This window comes from Bufo bufo, chromosome 3, assembly GCF_905171765.1.
Source record: "Bufo bufo chromosome 3, aBufBuf1.1, whole genome shotgun sequence".
Classification (NCBI taxonomy): domain Eukaryota; kingdom Metazoa; phylum Chordata; class Amphibia; order Anura; family Bufonidae; genus Bufo; species Bufo bufo.
Genome location: NC_053391.1, coordinates 314,825,021 through 314,842,432, shown reverse-complemented (window position 1 = coordinate 314,842,432; position 17,412 = coordinate 314,825,021).

Here is a 17,412-nt window from a genome sequence, read left to right as displayed (position 1 = left end):
GAGGTTAGGACCAGAGACAACCCATTCCTCCCCAGATGGACAAATGGAAGTCTCTGTCTCAGGCCCAGATACAAACAACAGGGAATATAACAAACACAAAACAATAAGAACAAACAAGACTTATCTGAAAGTAGAAAACTGGCAACTCCAGAAGCGCCACACAGTACAACCGACCAGCTAGTTAGAAATCAGGAAGAAAATCTATAAACTGCACCTGCAAGAGTGAGAAGATGCTACTTATGGGAAAGGCAGTTTACCAACAAGCAACACCTGAAGCAAGGGGTGCGGGTGAACGGATGAGATGTTAGACTGTAGAAACCGAGAGATGCCGCACTGCGCTGGGACCCACAGTGCAGTGCAGCAGGAAGTGATCGAACAGATAAACAGCTATGTAAACAATCTGTTGGGGACCGTAGGAGCCATGCAGCAGTGTAAAAGCTACCTAAAAACATCTGGGGAACCTTGACTCGGCTAGTAACAGTGAGTAAACAGTTTTTAAAAAAATTAGTTTGATCCCGGACAACCCCCTTAAGGCTGATGTGGCAGACGATTGTCAGGAGGGAAGTGTTCCCTCCCAGCAATCACCAGTTCTGTCTGATGAACGATGAATTCTAGGATATTTAAATACCAGTTTGATTGGACAACCATGTCGAAAGACACATCTCGTGGTCGTGGAAAAGATGTTAGTCTGTTTGAGAAGGGTCAAATCATTGGCATGCATCAAGCAGAGAAAACATCTAAGGAGATTGCAGAAACTACCAAAATTGGGTTAAGAACTGTTCAATGCATTATTAAAAACTGGAAGGATAGTGGGGACCCATCGTATTCGAGGAAGAAATGTGGCGGGAAAAAAATCCTGAATGATCGTGATCGACGATCACTTAAACGTTTGGTGAAATCAAATCGAAGAAAAACAACAGTAGAACTCAGGGCTATGTTTAATAGTGAAAGTAAGAGCATTTACACATGCACAATGCGAAGGGAACTCAAGGGATTGGGCCTGAACAGCTGTGTAGCCATAAGAAAACCACTAATCAGTGAGGCAAACCAGAAAAAAAGGCTTCAATTTGCTAGGGAGCATAAAGATTGGACTCCGGAGCACTGGAAGAAGGTCATGTGGTCTAATGAGTCCAGATTTACCCTGTTCCAGAGTGATGGGCGCATCATGCCTAGTGCCTACTGTACAAGCCTGTGGGGGCAGTGCTATGATCTGGGGTTTTGCAGTTGGTCAGGTCTAGGTTCAGCAACAGTATGTGCTCCAAGAATGAGGTCAGCTGACTAACTGAACATACTGAATGACCAGGTTATTCCATCAATGAATTTGTTCTTCCCTGATGGCACGGGCATATTCCAAGATGACAATGCCAGGATTCATCAGGCTCAAATTGTGAAAGGGTGGTCCAGGGAGCATGAGACATCATTTTCACACATGGATTGGCCACCACAGAGTCCAGACCTTAACCCCATTAAGAATCTTTGGGATGTGCTGGAGAAGGCTTTGCGCAGCGGTCAGACTCTACCATTATCAATGCAAGATCTTGGTGAAAAATTAATGCAACACTGGATGGAAATAAATCTTGTGAAATTGCAGAAGCTTATCGAAACAATGCAGATAGGAATATTCATATGCTGCATACCTAGGCCCTTATATACCTATAAGGCCCTGGAATGAGGTTAGGACCAGATACAACCCATTTCTCCCCAGATGGACAAATGGAAGTCTCTGTCTCAGTCCCAGATACAAACAACAGGGAATATAACAAACACAAAACAATAAGAACAAACAAGACTTATCTGAAAGTAGAAAACTGGCAACTCCAGAAGCGCCACACAGTACAAACGACCAGCTAGTTAGAAAGCAGGAAGAAAATCTATAAGGAGTGAGAAGCTGCTACTTATGGGAAAGACAGTTTACCAACAAGCAACACCTGAAGCAAGGGGTGTGGCATTCACCAAAACACAGACACAATAAGATCCACAGTGAACTATTCAAATTGTCTGAGACCACGTCAGAGGGAATGCCCTGAAGTTTTACAATGTTGTCAACAAATACCTGTGCAAGGGTTTTAGCATTAGGTAGGCCTGGTAATGCGATAAAATGTACCATTTTACTAAAGCGATCAACTAACACCAGAATAACTGTCTTTCCTGAAGAATTTGGTAGATAAGTGATAAAGTCCATAGATACTTGAGTCCATGGTCTGGACGGAATGGGTAACGGAAGTAAAGATCCAGAAGGTCGAGTATGTGTCACCTTGGCCCGTGCACAGGTAGTACAGGCTGACAGATAGTCCTTCACACACTTACGCCACCCCGGCCACCAGACTCTACGAGATATGAGGTTGGCAGTGGACCTACTCCCAGGATGTCCTGTAAGAACCGTACAATGATGTTCCTCCAACACCTTGTGACGCAATTCCGGTGGCACCAATAGTTTCCCAGAGGGACACGAGTCCGGTACGTCTCCCTGAGCCTCTAACACCTTCACCTCAAGGTCAAAGTAGAGGGCTGATATCACCACCCCTTTAGACAGTATGGGACTCGGGTTTTCAAAATCACCACCTCCAGGGAAACTACGTGACAAGGCGTCCGCCTTGACATTCTTAATCCGAGGACGATAGGTAACAGTGAAATTGAATCTGGTGAAGACAGGGCCCATCTGGCTTGTCTTGGGTTCAGTCATTTCGCCGACTCCAGATAAGCCAGATTTTTGTGATCAGTGAATACCGTGATAGGATGAATCGCCCCTTCCAACCAATGACGGCATTCCTCAAAAGCCAATTTAATGGCCAGCAACTCTCTGTTACCCACATCATAATTTTTCTCAGTGGGGGATAGTTTTTTGAGACAAATGCACATGGTCTCCATTTACCAGGTGATGGTCCCTGTGACAAAACTGCTCCTACCCCGACCTCGGATGCATCCACTTCCACAATAAACGGTTGTGACACATCTGGCTGCACCAATATGGGAGCAGAAGAGAAGCATTTCTTAATCACAGAAAAGGCTTACAACGCCGAATCATACCATACAGAGACATCCGTCCCTTTCTTAGTCATGTCTGTTAAGGGTTTTACTATTGTCGAATAATTTTCGTTAATAGTTGGTGAATCCTAAAAAACGCATAAGAGCCTTCAGATTTTCAGATCGATCCCAGTCCAATGCAGCACGGACTTTCTCAGGATCCATTCGAAAACTCAAAGATTACAGCAGGTATCCCAAGAACTGCACCTCGTGTACCGCAAAAACAAATTTCTCTAATTTTGCGAACAATTTATTATCCCTTAGAATCTGTAACACCTGTCTCACATGATTCTGATGTGTGTAGAATAAATAAGAATGTCATCCAAATACACGATCACAAACCTTTCCACCAGGTGATGAAAGATGTAATTTACTAAATGTTGGAAGACCGCTGGGGCATTGGTCAACCCGAAAGGCATGACCAGGTTCTCAAAGTGCCCCTCAGGAGTATTAAAAGCCATCTTCCATTCATCCCCTTCCTTTATCCTAACCAGATTATATGCCCCCCTTAAGTCCAACTTGGAGAACACCTTGGCACCAATAATCTGGTTAAACAAATCGGGAATCAAAGGAAGAGGGTAAGGATCACGGATAGTAATCTGATTGAGTTCATGAAAATCCAGACATGGCCAAAGACCTCCATCTTTTCTTTTTTACAAAAAAGAACCCTGCAGCCACTGGAGACTTGGAAGGTCTTATGTGCCCTTTCTTCAAACTCTCGGCAATATATTCTCTCATTGCCTGCCTTTCAGGTTCAGAAAGATTATACAACCTAGATTTAGGCAATTTAGCCCCCGCGAATAAGATTGACAGGGCAATAATATTCCAGATGGGAAGTTAAATCCTGCCATCCACTTTCATAAAACACATCGGCAAACTCAGTTATAAAAGAGGGTACAGCCTCCACAGAAAAGGATGTATTGAGACAATTATCAATGCAATAGTCTCCCCAATCCAGAATCTGCCTAGCTTGCCATTAGATAGTAGGATTATGCTTGGCAAGCCACGGTAAACCCAGAACCATAGGTGCAGGGACACCTTCCAAGTCAAAACACAAGATAACTTCTTGATGAAAGTCACCCACTCTTAATCTGATATCATGCAAAACTTGCGACAAGCACCTTTGAATAAGAGTGGCAGAATCAATAGCAAATACAGGAATGTATTTTTTTTATGTACTTGGTGATAACCCGTGCATGCGGACAAACTGAGCATCAATCAGGTTCACTCCGGCCCCGCTGTCGATAAATACTTAAATTTCCACCTTTTTCTGACTCTAGCGCCACCTCGGCAGTCAGGAGAAATCGAGTTCTACCAGCAAAGGACAAATGCACATTCTCTGACTCCCCACTCACACGTCCGATAGTCAGATGGGATTTAGGTGCCCCTTTTTGTTTCTCTTTTTGCCACTGAATGCTTGGACATATATTGGCAAAATGTCCCCTTTGACCGCAGAAAAAACATACTCCCTGCTTGCGACTCCTACTTTTGCAAGCAGATCCCTGAGTCGCTTCCCCTAATTGCATGGGTTCATCCTCATGTATAATCTCAGGAGTCTCTTCACCCAATGAGTCAAAGGAATACGGTATGTTATGTAATAGAACGTTCTGAGAGAGTGGGCCCTTAGCTCTCTCTCTCAGGCATCTATCAATACGTAAAGCCAAAGACATAGCGGCTTCCAAAGACTCAGGATTCTCATGAAAGGCCAAAACGTCCTTCAGCCTCTCAGATAATCCCTGACAAAACTGGCTACTGAGAGCTGGATCGTTGCACTCAGTATCCATAGCCCACCTCCTAAATTCGGAACAATAGATCTCCGCCGAACGCTCTTCCTGACGCAGGCCGCGTAATTTAGTCTCAGCCAGAGAGGTTCGGTCCGGATCATCATACAGGGAGTGCAGAAATATTAGGCAAATTAGTATTTTGACCACATCATCCTCTTTATGCATGTTGTCTTACTCCAAGCTGTATAGGCTTGAAAGCCTACTACCAATTAAGCATATTAGGTGATGTGCATCTCTGTAATGAGAAGGGGTGTGGTCTAATGACATCAACACCCTATATCAGGTGTGCATAATTATTAGGCAACTTCCTTTCCTTTGGCAAAATGGGTCAAAAGAAGGACTTGACAGGCTCAGAAAAGTCAAAAATAGTGAGATATCTTGCAGAGGGATGCAGCACTCTTAAAATTGCAAAGCTTCTGAAGCGTGATCATCGAACAATCAAGCGTTTCATTCAAAATAGTCAACAGGGTCGCAAGAAGCGTGTGGAAAAACCAAGGCGCAAAATAACTGCCCATGAACTGAGAAAAGTCAAGCGTGCAGCTGCCAAGATGCCACTTGCCACCAGTTTGGCCATATTTCAGAGCTGCAACATCACTGGAGTGCCCAAAAGCACAAGGTGTGCAATACTCAGAGACATGTCCAAGGTAAGAAAGGCTGAAAGACGACCACCACTGAACAAGACACACAAGCTGAAACGTCAAGACTGGGCCAAGAAATATCTCAAGACTGATTTTTCTAAGGTTATATGGACTGATGAAATGAGAGTGAGTCTTGATGGGCCAGATGGATGGGCCCGTGGCTGGATTGGTAAAGGGCAGAGAGCTCCAGTCCGACTCAGACGCCAGCAAGGTGGAGGTGGAGTACTGGTTTGGGCTGGTATCATCAAAGATGAGCTTGTGGGGCCTTTTCGGGTTGAGGATGGAGTCAAGCTCAACTCCCAGTCCTACTGCCAGTTTCTGGAAGACACCTTCTTCAAGCAGTGGTACAGGAAGAAGTCTGCATCCTTCAAGAAAAACATGATTTTCATGCAGGACAATGCTCCATCACACGCGTCCAAGTACTCCACAGCGTGGCTGGCAAGAAAGGGTATAAAAGAAGAAAATCTAATGACATGGCCTCCTTGTTCACCTGATCTGAACCCCATTGAGAACCTGTGGTCCATCATCAAATGTGAGATTTACAAGGAGGGAAAACAGTACACCTCTCTGAACAGTGTCTGGGAGGCTGTGGTTGCTGCTGCACGCAATGTTGATGGTGAACAGATCAAAACACTGACAGAATCCATGGATGGCAGGCTTTTGAGTGTCCTTGCAAAGAAAGGTGGCTATATTGGTCACTGATTTGTTTTTGTTTTGTTTTTGAATGTCAGAAATGTATATTTGTGAATGTTGAGATGTTATATTGGTTTCACTGGTAAAAATAAATAATTGAAATGGGTATATATTTGTTTTTTGTTAAGTTGCCTAATAATTATGCACAGTAATAGTCACCTGCACACACAGATATCCCCCTAAAATAGCTAAAACTAAAAACAAACTAAAAACTACTTCCAAAAATATTCATCTTTGATATTAATGAGTTTTTTGGGTTCATTGAGAACATGGTTGTTGTTCAATAATAAAATTAATCCTCAAAAATACAACTTGCCTAATAATTCTGCACTCCCTGTAGATGAGACCTAAAGCTCCTAAAAATGCATCTACTGATCGGAGAGACTGATCCGGTCGGCAGAGAAAAAGCCCAAGACTGGACGTCCCCTTTAAGCAACAAAATAATCACACCCACTCTCTGGCTCTCGTCCCCAGATGAGTGTGGACGCAACTTAAAGTACCATTTGCACGCTTCCCTGAACCGAAAAAAATTATCACTCCCCCCAGAGAATCTATCCGTGAGAGCAACTTTAGGTTCAGGACAGGTCAGGTAACACTACTAGGATCAGCCAACAGTGGTCTCTGCATCTGTGAAACAGTCGTGCAGAGGTCATCCACCTCCAGAGACAGCCCCTGTAGCTGTCCGGTCAATGCAGTGATAAAATCCATGGCTGAACTGATACAGACAACAAAATGACGGTTATTCAGCGGTTTATAATGCCACGATCAGTGTGGGGGAAAAACTCCACACTAAACACAGGAGGGAAGGGGAACAGTAACTGGGCCTGGAAACTAGGGAAGAAAAAGGTCGCCTCCTAAACAACCCTAATCCGGGCCCTAACTACCTATCAATATGAATAGACCTTGAAGGTATGAATATTCATATGCTGCATAACTAGGCCCTTATATACCTATAAGGCACTGGAATGAGGTTAGAACCAGAGACAACCCATTCCTCCCCAGATGGACGAATGGAAGTCTCTGTCTCAGGCCCAGATACAAACAACAGGGAATATAACAAACACAAAACAATAAGAACAAACAAGACTTATCTGAAAGTAGAAAACTGGCAACTTCAAAAGCACCACAGAGTACAACCGACCAGCTAGTTAGAAAGCAGGAAGAACATCTATAAACCGCACCTCCAAGAGTGAGAAGCTGCTACTTATGGGAAAGGTAGTTTACCAACAAGTAACACCTGAAGCAAGGGGTGTGGCATTCACCAAAACACAGACACAATAAGATCCACAGTGAACTTGTCAATTTAACCCACAAGTTGCCAGTCTCTCCGATCTCCTGGTACCTGCCACGGGAACGTCCGTGACAATCAGACTGGATGCTTGGCTGTTCGATTCAGTAGCAAGTGGGATGGCCGTGTGATGTCTTGGTGGCATCTCAGTGATCTGATCGTGGTCATTTGTTAATAGCCTTCCTCCACTGCTGCTTGGTAGTGCCACAAAACTCCAGTAAAAGCCAATACCTGGTCAATTGACTGTCCCATAACTTTAAACATTCCTTTTCATTGATAAAAAAGTTAAACAAGATGGTATTCTCAATAGTTATGTCTACCACAAAGGAGCAGGGATCATGTTGAGTGCAAGGAAACTCATTTAGCCCACTTAGGAATGTAACCTCATTAAGGCTTTTGTGGTGTAGACATTAGCAACCAAGTTACGGATCTTTAGATTAGTTTAGATCTTTTTATGTCAAATGTCAATATACAATATACTGTATCTCCTAGATGCACTCTGTCCTGAAGTAGGTACAGTTGTAACCTGTTTTGGAGGGCACAAAAAGAGTGGTTTCTGCAGATATGACTGGTAAGAACAGCAGGGGAGGAATGCAAAGTTGGGAAAAAGATAATAGACTCCTTTAGGTTTGTGGTCAGGTTGTTGGATAGAGCAGTGCAGCAGAGTTAGTAGAGTGATGATTAGACATGGAGACTGAAAAGAGGGCTGTGAAAAGACATGAGCAACCTTCTGTTTGTTTGTTTTTGTTTTTAGCAGGAGGTTGTAGGCCTACAGACCTTTTAAACCCCTTCCAGCACCCTGCCATGAATGTACAGCATGGCAAGCAGAACATTAGCACACCATGCCATACATTTACGGCATGGCTTCAAACTGTCACTGTAATGTCATCTGTCAGCAGATTTGTACCTATGAAACTAGCTGACCTGCTGCATGTGTGCTTGGCAGATGAAGGCATCTGTGTTGGTCCCTTGTTCATATGTGCCCACATTACTGAGAAAAATTAAGCTTTAATATATGCAAATAAGCCTCTAGGAGCAACCGGTACATTGCCATTACTCCTAGAGTCTCAGCTCTCTCTGTAACTGCCACGGCCTCTCTACTTTGATGGACAGGGCCACACAGTGTAAACGTAATCTGGCCCTGTTAATGCCTTAAGGACCCAGGACGAGAATTCTCGTCCTAAATGGACGGTACTTTGAGCCCCAGGACGAGCATTCTCATCCTGCAGTACTTATCTTCCTCGACATGCGGTGCCTTGTTACTGAAAGCCGGATCCCTGCTGATTAACCCCTCATATGCCGTGGTCAGCGCTGACCCCGGCATATGGGAGGTTTGCGCTCCCTCTCCTTAGCCATAGGGTCCCCGCACTGGTTGCCATGGCAGCCCCAAGCCATTTCAAGGTCTTGGGGCATGGCATGTATGGAGGCCTATGAGGCCCAGCCCCCAGGCTGGGTCTCATAGGCAAACTATCAATGTATTACACTGTGAAATACACTGATAGTCAATGCATTACAATACAGATGCATCGTGCTGCATTGAAACAGGGATCAGACCCTGTATTGTTGAAGTCCCATAGTGGGACAAAAAAAAATAATAAAGTAAAAAAAAGTGTTTTTAACAATAAAAAAATTAAAGTTTCAATTTAAAAAAAAAAGCCCCTTTCCCATAAAATAAGACATATAAATGTCATGGCTGTGTCATGGTCTGGTGGTAGTGGACCGTGATACTTTAGCCGTGCATGCTTGTTGCTGGTGGCAACGTGCAGTTTTTAGCATGTTTACACACTTCCCCTTTAAGGTTGTTGTCCCTTCCCATTCTGGTGGTTATAGGGTTAAAGGTGTGTGCAAGGTGGAGCTGGGTGTGGCCTCATGGCTCTTCTTATACTGGAGTTGTGAGCTTGAGGTGAGTGGTATGTCTGCCTTTGTATGAGTAGGAGCTTTGCTCCTCTCTGGATGTGTCACCTGTCCATGAGGGCCTCCTTGTGGAACATCAAGATCTTTGTCAATGTCATCCCGATATTCCTGTGTCCCCTTACTCTTCCTCACTTGTTTATGATGTTTGGTGTGAGGTTATGTACAGGGTGTTTGTTGTATGTCATTTGGTGTTCCATGTCTGGTCTATTTGGTGTTTGTAGTCCAGCATGGTTGTTGGACATTTCACCTGTCTGTCTGTGCCTGCGGAAGTGGGCTCCATGGTTTCCCGGAGGGGTGAACCACAAGTCAGCAAGCTGTAGTTGTTCCACCCAGTTGTTGTGGCAGGTAAGTGGTGGTTGTTCCAGTGCGTGTCGTTTGCGCTGGGCTCTTACCTGCTCCTTCCTTGTTGCCAGGCCTGTGGGAGACTCCGGTTCTTTCGTGTCTTGAAGGAATCGGTTGTCTCTTTCTCCTGTCAATACCATTAGGGCGAATTAGGGTCCTAGGTTCCTTCTATGAGCCCTCCCACCATCAGGGTTGACTCATACAGTCAGGAGGTCATGGATTGTATTTAGGGATGCATAGGTGCGAAACAACCTGCTCTATAAAAATATCACATGATCCACCCCATCTGGTCAGCACCATTAAAAAAACTATAAAATAAAAACAGTGTCAAGAAAGCCATTTTTTGTCACCTTACACCACAAAAAGTGTAATACCAAGCAATCAAAAAGTCATACGCACTCCAAAATCATACCAATCAAACAGTCATCTCATCCCGCAAAAAATGAGACCTTACCTAAGACTATCGCCCAAAAAATCTAAAAACTATGGCTCTCAGACTATGGAGACACTAAAACATTATTTTTTTTGTTTCAAAAATGCTGTTATTGTGTAAAACTTAAATAAACAAAAAAAGTAGGCATATTAGGTATCTCCGTGTCTGTAACAACCTGCTCTATAAAAATACTGCATGACCTAACCCCTCAGGTGAACACCATAAAAAAAGCCATTTTTTGTCACCTTACATCACAAAAAGTGTAATACCAAGCAATCAAAAAGTCATATGCACCCTAAAATAGTACCAATCAAACCGTCATATCATACCAAAACAAATGAGCCCCTACATAAGACAGTCGCCAGAAAAATTGAAAAACTATGGCTTTCAGAATATGTAGACACAAAAAAAAGATTTAAAAAAAAAAAATGGTTTATTATGCAAAACTGAAACAAACAACAACAAAAAAGTTGTCATATTTGGTATTGTCGCAACCTGCTCTATAAAAATATTACATGATCTCACCTGTCAGATAAACATTGTAAATAACCCAAAAAAAAAAACGGTGGCAAAACAGCAATTTTTTGTTACCTTGCCTCACAAAAAGTGTAATATAGAGCAACCAAAAATCATATGTACCCTAAAATGGTACCAACAAAACTGCCACCTTAGTTTGCAAAATGGGGTCTTTTTTTGGAGTTTCTACTCTAGGGGTGCATCAGGGGTCTTCAAATGTGACATGGCAAATTAAAATTATCCCAGTGAAATCTGCCTTCCAAAAATCAAATGGCATTCCTTTCTTTCTGCGCCCTGCCGTGTGCCCTTACAGCAGTTTATGACCACATATGGAGTGTTTCTGTAAACTACAGAATCAGGGTAATAAATATTGAGTTTTGTTTGGCTGTTAACCCTTGCTTGGTTACTGGAAAAAATGTGTTAAAAGGGAAAATCTGCCAAAAGTGAAATTCTGAAATTTCATCTCCATTTTCCTTTAATTCTTGTGGTACACCTAAAGGGTTAACAAAGTTTGTAAAATCAGTTTTGAATACCTTGAGTGGTGTAATTTCTAAAATGGTGCCATTTATGGGTGGTTTCTATTATGTAAGCATCACAAAGTGACTTCAGACCTGAACTGGTCCTTAAAAATTTGCTTCTAAACTTCTAAGCCTTCTAACGTCCCAAGAAAATGTCATTTACAAAATGATCCAAACATGAAGACATATGGGAAATGTAAAGTAATAACTATTTCAGGAGGTATCACTATCTTTTTTAAAAGTAGAAAAATTAGAAATTTTGAAAATTGCACATTTTTTGGTAAATGTGGTATTTTTTTATAAATAAAAATGAAATATTTTGACTCAAATTTACCACTGTCATGAAGTACAATATGTGATGAGAAAACAATCTCAGAATGGCCTGGATAAGTAAAAGCGTTTAAAGTTATCACCACATAAAGTGACACATGTCAGATTTGCAAAAAATGGCCAGGTCCTTAAGGTGAAAAATGGCAAGGTCCTTAAGGGGTTAATTAATCAAAGTGCAGAAGGTGCAGCATTTGCAGACAGAGCTAAGATTCAGTAACGGCAATGCCCTTAATTGCTCCCATTGTAGTGATCCTCCCACTTTCCAGCATAAATGTCACCTTTCGGCTGGACAAATAGCACAGCATGCTAGGGTTTTTGTCCTGCCGGCAGCTGGCATTTATGCTGGAACAGGCTACTGTATATCTGAACACTACCCAGTTATATTCCCCTTCAAAATTCCCTCATTCTCTTCAAAGGGATGCTGCATTTCTGCCAGTACACACTGAGCAAGAGGGCAGGGTATGGTGTGAAAATATACAAAATCTGTGACAGTCGGGTTATAAATCATAAATTTAGAATTTATGCAGGGAAAGACAGCAGAATAGAGCCCCCAGAATGGCCCCAACTCATGGTTACTGCAGTCAAAATTGTGTGGGAGCTAGTCCACCCACTTCTGGATAAAGGTCTTCACTTGCATTTAGATACATTTTTAATGAGTGTGCCTTTATCCTGAAACCTTGCTACCAGAGGAACTGTAGTATGTGTCACTATAAGGAGAAATAATGTACAGTGTACAGTGACCCTTTATAATTAAAGGGGTTGTCTCACCATGGACAATGGGAGCATATCGCTAGGATATGCCCCCATTGTCTTATAAGTGCGGGTCCCAACGCTGGCACCCGCACCTATATTGAGAACAGTGCCCCGCAAGTGAAGGAGGGCGCACTGCTCATGCGCAGCCGACCTCCATTCATTTTCTATGGGGCTGGCGAAAATAGCCTAGAGCTCGCTCAGCTATTTACATCGGCCCTATAGAAATGAATGGGAGCGGGGGCTGCACATGCGCGGTACGCTCCCATTCACTTCTATGGGGAGCCGGCTTCGTGGTGGCCGGACCGGAGTCCTCCAGCCACCACCTTGTGGGGCTCCGTTCTCGATATAGGTGCGGGTGGGACCCACACGTATAAGACAATGGGGGCATATCCTAGCGATATGCCCCCTTTGTGTATGATGAGACAACCACTTTAATTTAGGCTTCATCAATGTACAACCCAGAGTGCTCCAGAAAGTTACTATCAAGGCCCTTATTTTTAGGAGCCAGTAAATGGAGGGCCCCAGCACATCTGGAAAGGAGTCCAGTTGTATTATACCAGGGCAAACAGGGTAAAAAGGGAAAGACACAAAAAAGGTGCACAGTGTCTCACAGATGAGGAATAAGAAGAGATACAACCAGTGTGCATATTGGATTGAAACTGTATCTGTAATGTACTCCACCATCTTATATTTATATCCCTACAGTTTGCTGCTTGATGCTTCTATTTGTTCACTCACCTCTAGATACATTTCTTGTGGGCTGTAGTTTCCTAAATAGAGCCACTTCTCAGAGTTTTGCAGTATTTTTACACCTCTTAGCCACTGTAAATGTGGCACAATGTAGCAAATCTTACCAAAGTAGCACAGTGTTATGTCTCTTCTGAGTCTTACCATGTGCCTAGACATCTGACAATAGCCACATGTGGGGTACTACCCTACCTGAGAGAATAACAATTTAGGTCATTAATCTCTCTGGTAACACAAGCTGGGCATGATATATTGGGCACTGAAATGCCATAATTGTGAAAAATTTAGTGTATTAAATTCAGAAAAACACTAGTAGAGTCAAAATGCTCACTGCACCCCTAGATGATTTCCTTGAGGGGTATAGTTTCCAAAATAGGGTCACTTATTGGAAGTTTCCACTGTATCGGTACCTCAGGGGCTCTGCAAACTCAGCATGGCACCCATAATCTTATCAGCAAAATCTGTGGTCTAAATGGCGGTTCTTCTTTTCTGAGTCCTGCCATGTGAGCAGGCAGCAGATAATGGCTACATGTGAGAAATAGATATACCCATGAGAACCTGCATAGCAATTTATGTGGTATGTGTCTTTGGTGGCACAAGCTGGTTACAGTATGTTGGGCACGGAAATTGCATAACGTCAGAACATTAGCATTTTTCAATCTATACCATTTATTTTGCAATATATTCAAAAAACACCAGTGGAGTCAAAATGCCCACTATAACCCTTGAAAAATTCATTGGAAGATGTAGTTCACAAAATGGGATCGCTTTTTGGGGGTTTCCATTTTAGGGGTAGCCCTGGTCTCTTCAAATGTGACATAGCACCCAAAAATCATTCCAGCAAAATCTGCCCTCCAAAAACCATATTATGCTCCTCTTCTGAACCCTGTTGTGAACATACAGCAGTTAACGACCACATATGGGGTGTTTCTGTAAACTGTAGAATCAATATTCAGATTTGTTTTGTTAACCCTTGCTGTGTTACAGGAACAAATGGATTAAAATGGAAAATCTGCAAAAAAAATTGTGGGGGGCATTTACTAAGCTGAAATACGCATTCTGCTACTTCTCCCTGCTCACGCCAGTTCTAAAAAAGTGGCCGTGGTTTGGGCGGGGACCATTTTCTACACCTGGTTTAGGCATAGAAAAAATTCTAAATGTAAGACAACTTGGAAGCTGCCTTACATTTAGAACTGGCGGAGGATCCGCCAGTTTAGGGCTTTATTAAGACCGGCGTCTAAAACATCAGTCTTAATAAATGTGCCCCCAAATTTTAAAATTTCACCTCCATTTTGCTTTAATTCCTATGGAGCACAGTTTCTAAAATCAGTTTTGAATCGTTTGAGGGGTGCAGTTTCAAAATTTTATGGGTGGGTTCTGTTATTTAAGCCCTTCAAAGTCACCCTTAGAACTGAATTGTTGCTTTAAAAAGTCCGTTTTGGGAATTTTCTTAAAAATTACTTAAAAAATTCTAAGCCTAAAAATGACATAAAGTAAACATATGCTGAATGTTAATTAATAACCATTTTAGGCTACTTTCACACTTGCGTTCGGAGCGGATCCGTCTGGTGTCTGCACAGACGGATCCGCTCCTATAATGCAAACGATGGTATCCGTTCAGAACGGATCCGTCTGCATTATATTTCACAAAAAAATCTAAGTGTGAAAGTTAGTCAGACGGATCCGTCCAGACTTTGCATTGAAAGTCAATGGGGACGGATCCGTTAGAAAATTGCACCATATTGTGTCAACTTCAAACGGATCTGTCCCCATTGACTTACATTGTAAGTCTGGACGGATCCGTTTGCCTCCGCACGGCCAGGCGGACACCCGAACGCTGCAAGCTGCGTTCGGGTGTCCGCCTGCTGAGCGGAATGGAGGCCAAGCGGAGCCAGACTGAGGCATTCTGAGCGGATCCGCATCCACTCAGAATCAATTGGATACGGATACGTTCGGGGCCGCTTGTGAGAGCCTTCAAACGGAGCTCACAAGCGGAACCCCGAACGCAAGTGTGAAAGTAGCCTTATAAGTAGCCTTATAAGGTATCACTATCTGGTCTTTAAAGCAGATAAATTCAAATTTAGAAAATTGCAATTTTTTTCAACATTTTCTGTAAATTTTGGATTTTGTTATACATAAAAGTAAAACATACCGACTTAAAGGAGTTGTGCTGGCAGTAAATATTGATGGCCTATCTTCAGAATAGGTCATCAGTATCTGATTGGCGGGGGTCCGACATCTGGCACCCCCGCCTATCACCTGTTTGACAAAGAGGCGTCGCTCCAAGCGAGTGCGACTTCCTCTTCATTACACTGAACTTAGTCTCAGAAATGCAGTGTAATACAAGTACCCTCTCCACTCACTTGCCTGCTTGTAATGACACTACGCCACTATTCCATAGGAGATGAAACTTAGTGTAATGACAAGGAAGCGGTGGTCCCATGGAGGTACAAAAAACAAAACATACTCATCTCATCCATCTGATCACGGAGAGGCCATCGCAGCCATCTTGACTGAAGAAAAAGCGCCAAATCTCGCGTGCGCTGGAGTATGATGTCACCATGTCATCATGCTGGCCTGGAGTGGTGAAGTCATCACGTCAGCCACGCGAGATTTGGTGCGTTTTCCTCAATCAAGATAGCCGTGACGGCCTCTCCATGATGAAATGGATGAGGCGAGTATGTTTTTTTTTACCCCTGATTAACCCCTAAATTCCCGGGATCAGCTTTCAACACGGCATATGAAGGGTTCAATGACGGGGCGGCGTAATCTCCATTCGCCATCATTGCTCCAGATACATACAATGGAATGCAATTCGTGACAAAGTACTTCGTAGCGAATCAAATTTCTTGCAAAAGAAAAACTTTGCTCATCACTATTGATGACCTATCCTAAAGATAGGTTATCAGTATTAACAGCTGGACAACCCCTTTAAATTTACCACTAATTACACGAATGATGTGAAAAAACTATCTCACAATCGCTTGAATACATAAAAGCATTCCAAAGGTATTACCACATAGATACCACATAACACCAGATTTGAAATATAGTGAGCCGGACATGCGTCAGATAATTTTTTTTCTCAGGGTTTTTCACAGCTATAAATGCTATATATAGATGTTTGTTACTAGTCTATTAGATTATGTCTATACGCAGCACTTTGATGAGTGGAATTCTGATTTATGTTTTTGGTCAATGTGATATTTAAAAAAAAAAATCTGCATGCTCTGAATATGGTGTTTTTCTTGGCATTTTCTCCATAGACTTCAAACTAGGACATAAAAAAGTAAGCCCAGGTGATACAGGGGCATTGAGTAACCTGCATGGATTTATTCACACATTGTGGTCCTATCCTTTAATTTTTTTTTACTTTTGCCATTTATCTTTGTCTGCAATATGTCAATTAATCATCAAAGAGCCGAAAACATAGCGGCAATGTATCATGATGGGTCAGTTTTGCTTTGACTTTGAGTTGGTGAAAGGCTTGTGCAATGTTTGTAACATTTGACACTTTTGTCTAGAACTGGTACTCTAGTTTTTTTTATGACATTATTACAAGGATTTAGCAACTTTCTTGAAAAGTTGCAATGATAAATCTAGCAAACTACTGACCGTAACAAGCCTTGCCCACTTTTAAACCACTTTTCAAAAGAAGCGAGGGTAGTGTACAAAGGCAAAAAGTTGCAGATTTTGGTACAAAACGGCACTTGTAAGGCTAGTTTCACACTAGCGGCAAGGAACTCCAGCAGGCTGTTCCGGCGGGTGACCAGCCTGTCGGATACGTGCTGTCACTAGTGCACGCGCGCCCCCAGACTACTGCACATGTCATAGTTTTATTCCAGCCATCTATCGGCATGTTTGCCATGCTGCCGCCGGAACTCCGGCCAGCCCCCATTATAGTCAATGAGGCCGGAGCAGTAGTCCGGGGGCACGTGTGCACTAGTGACAGCACGTATCCGACAGGCTGTTCACCCGCCGGAACATCCTGCCGGAGTTCCTTGCCGCTAGTGTGAAAGTACCCTAACTTTGCATCTTTTGTTCTCTAGAAAACTGGCATACAAACTTGAACCATTCCCCCCCATTGTCAGCAGCACAAATAAAGCCTCTTTCACACGTCTGTGATCAGTGATTTCTATCAGTGATTGTGAGCCAAAACCAGGATTGGAGCCTCCACAGACATAAGGTATAAAGGAAAGATCTGCACATGTTCTGTGTTTAGAGTAGTACCTAATTTTGGCTCAAAATCACTGATGGAAATCAGTGACCGAACACTGACGTGTGAATGAGGCATAACTGATGGAAATCACTGACCAAAACACTGACGTGTGAATGAGGCATAAAGCTAAATATTGATCTGGCCATTCTTATCTAACTACGACTAACTAAATTAACTGTGTATATCACCTCACATTTTAAATAAAGCCCAATG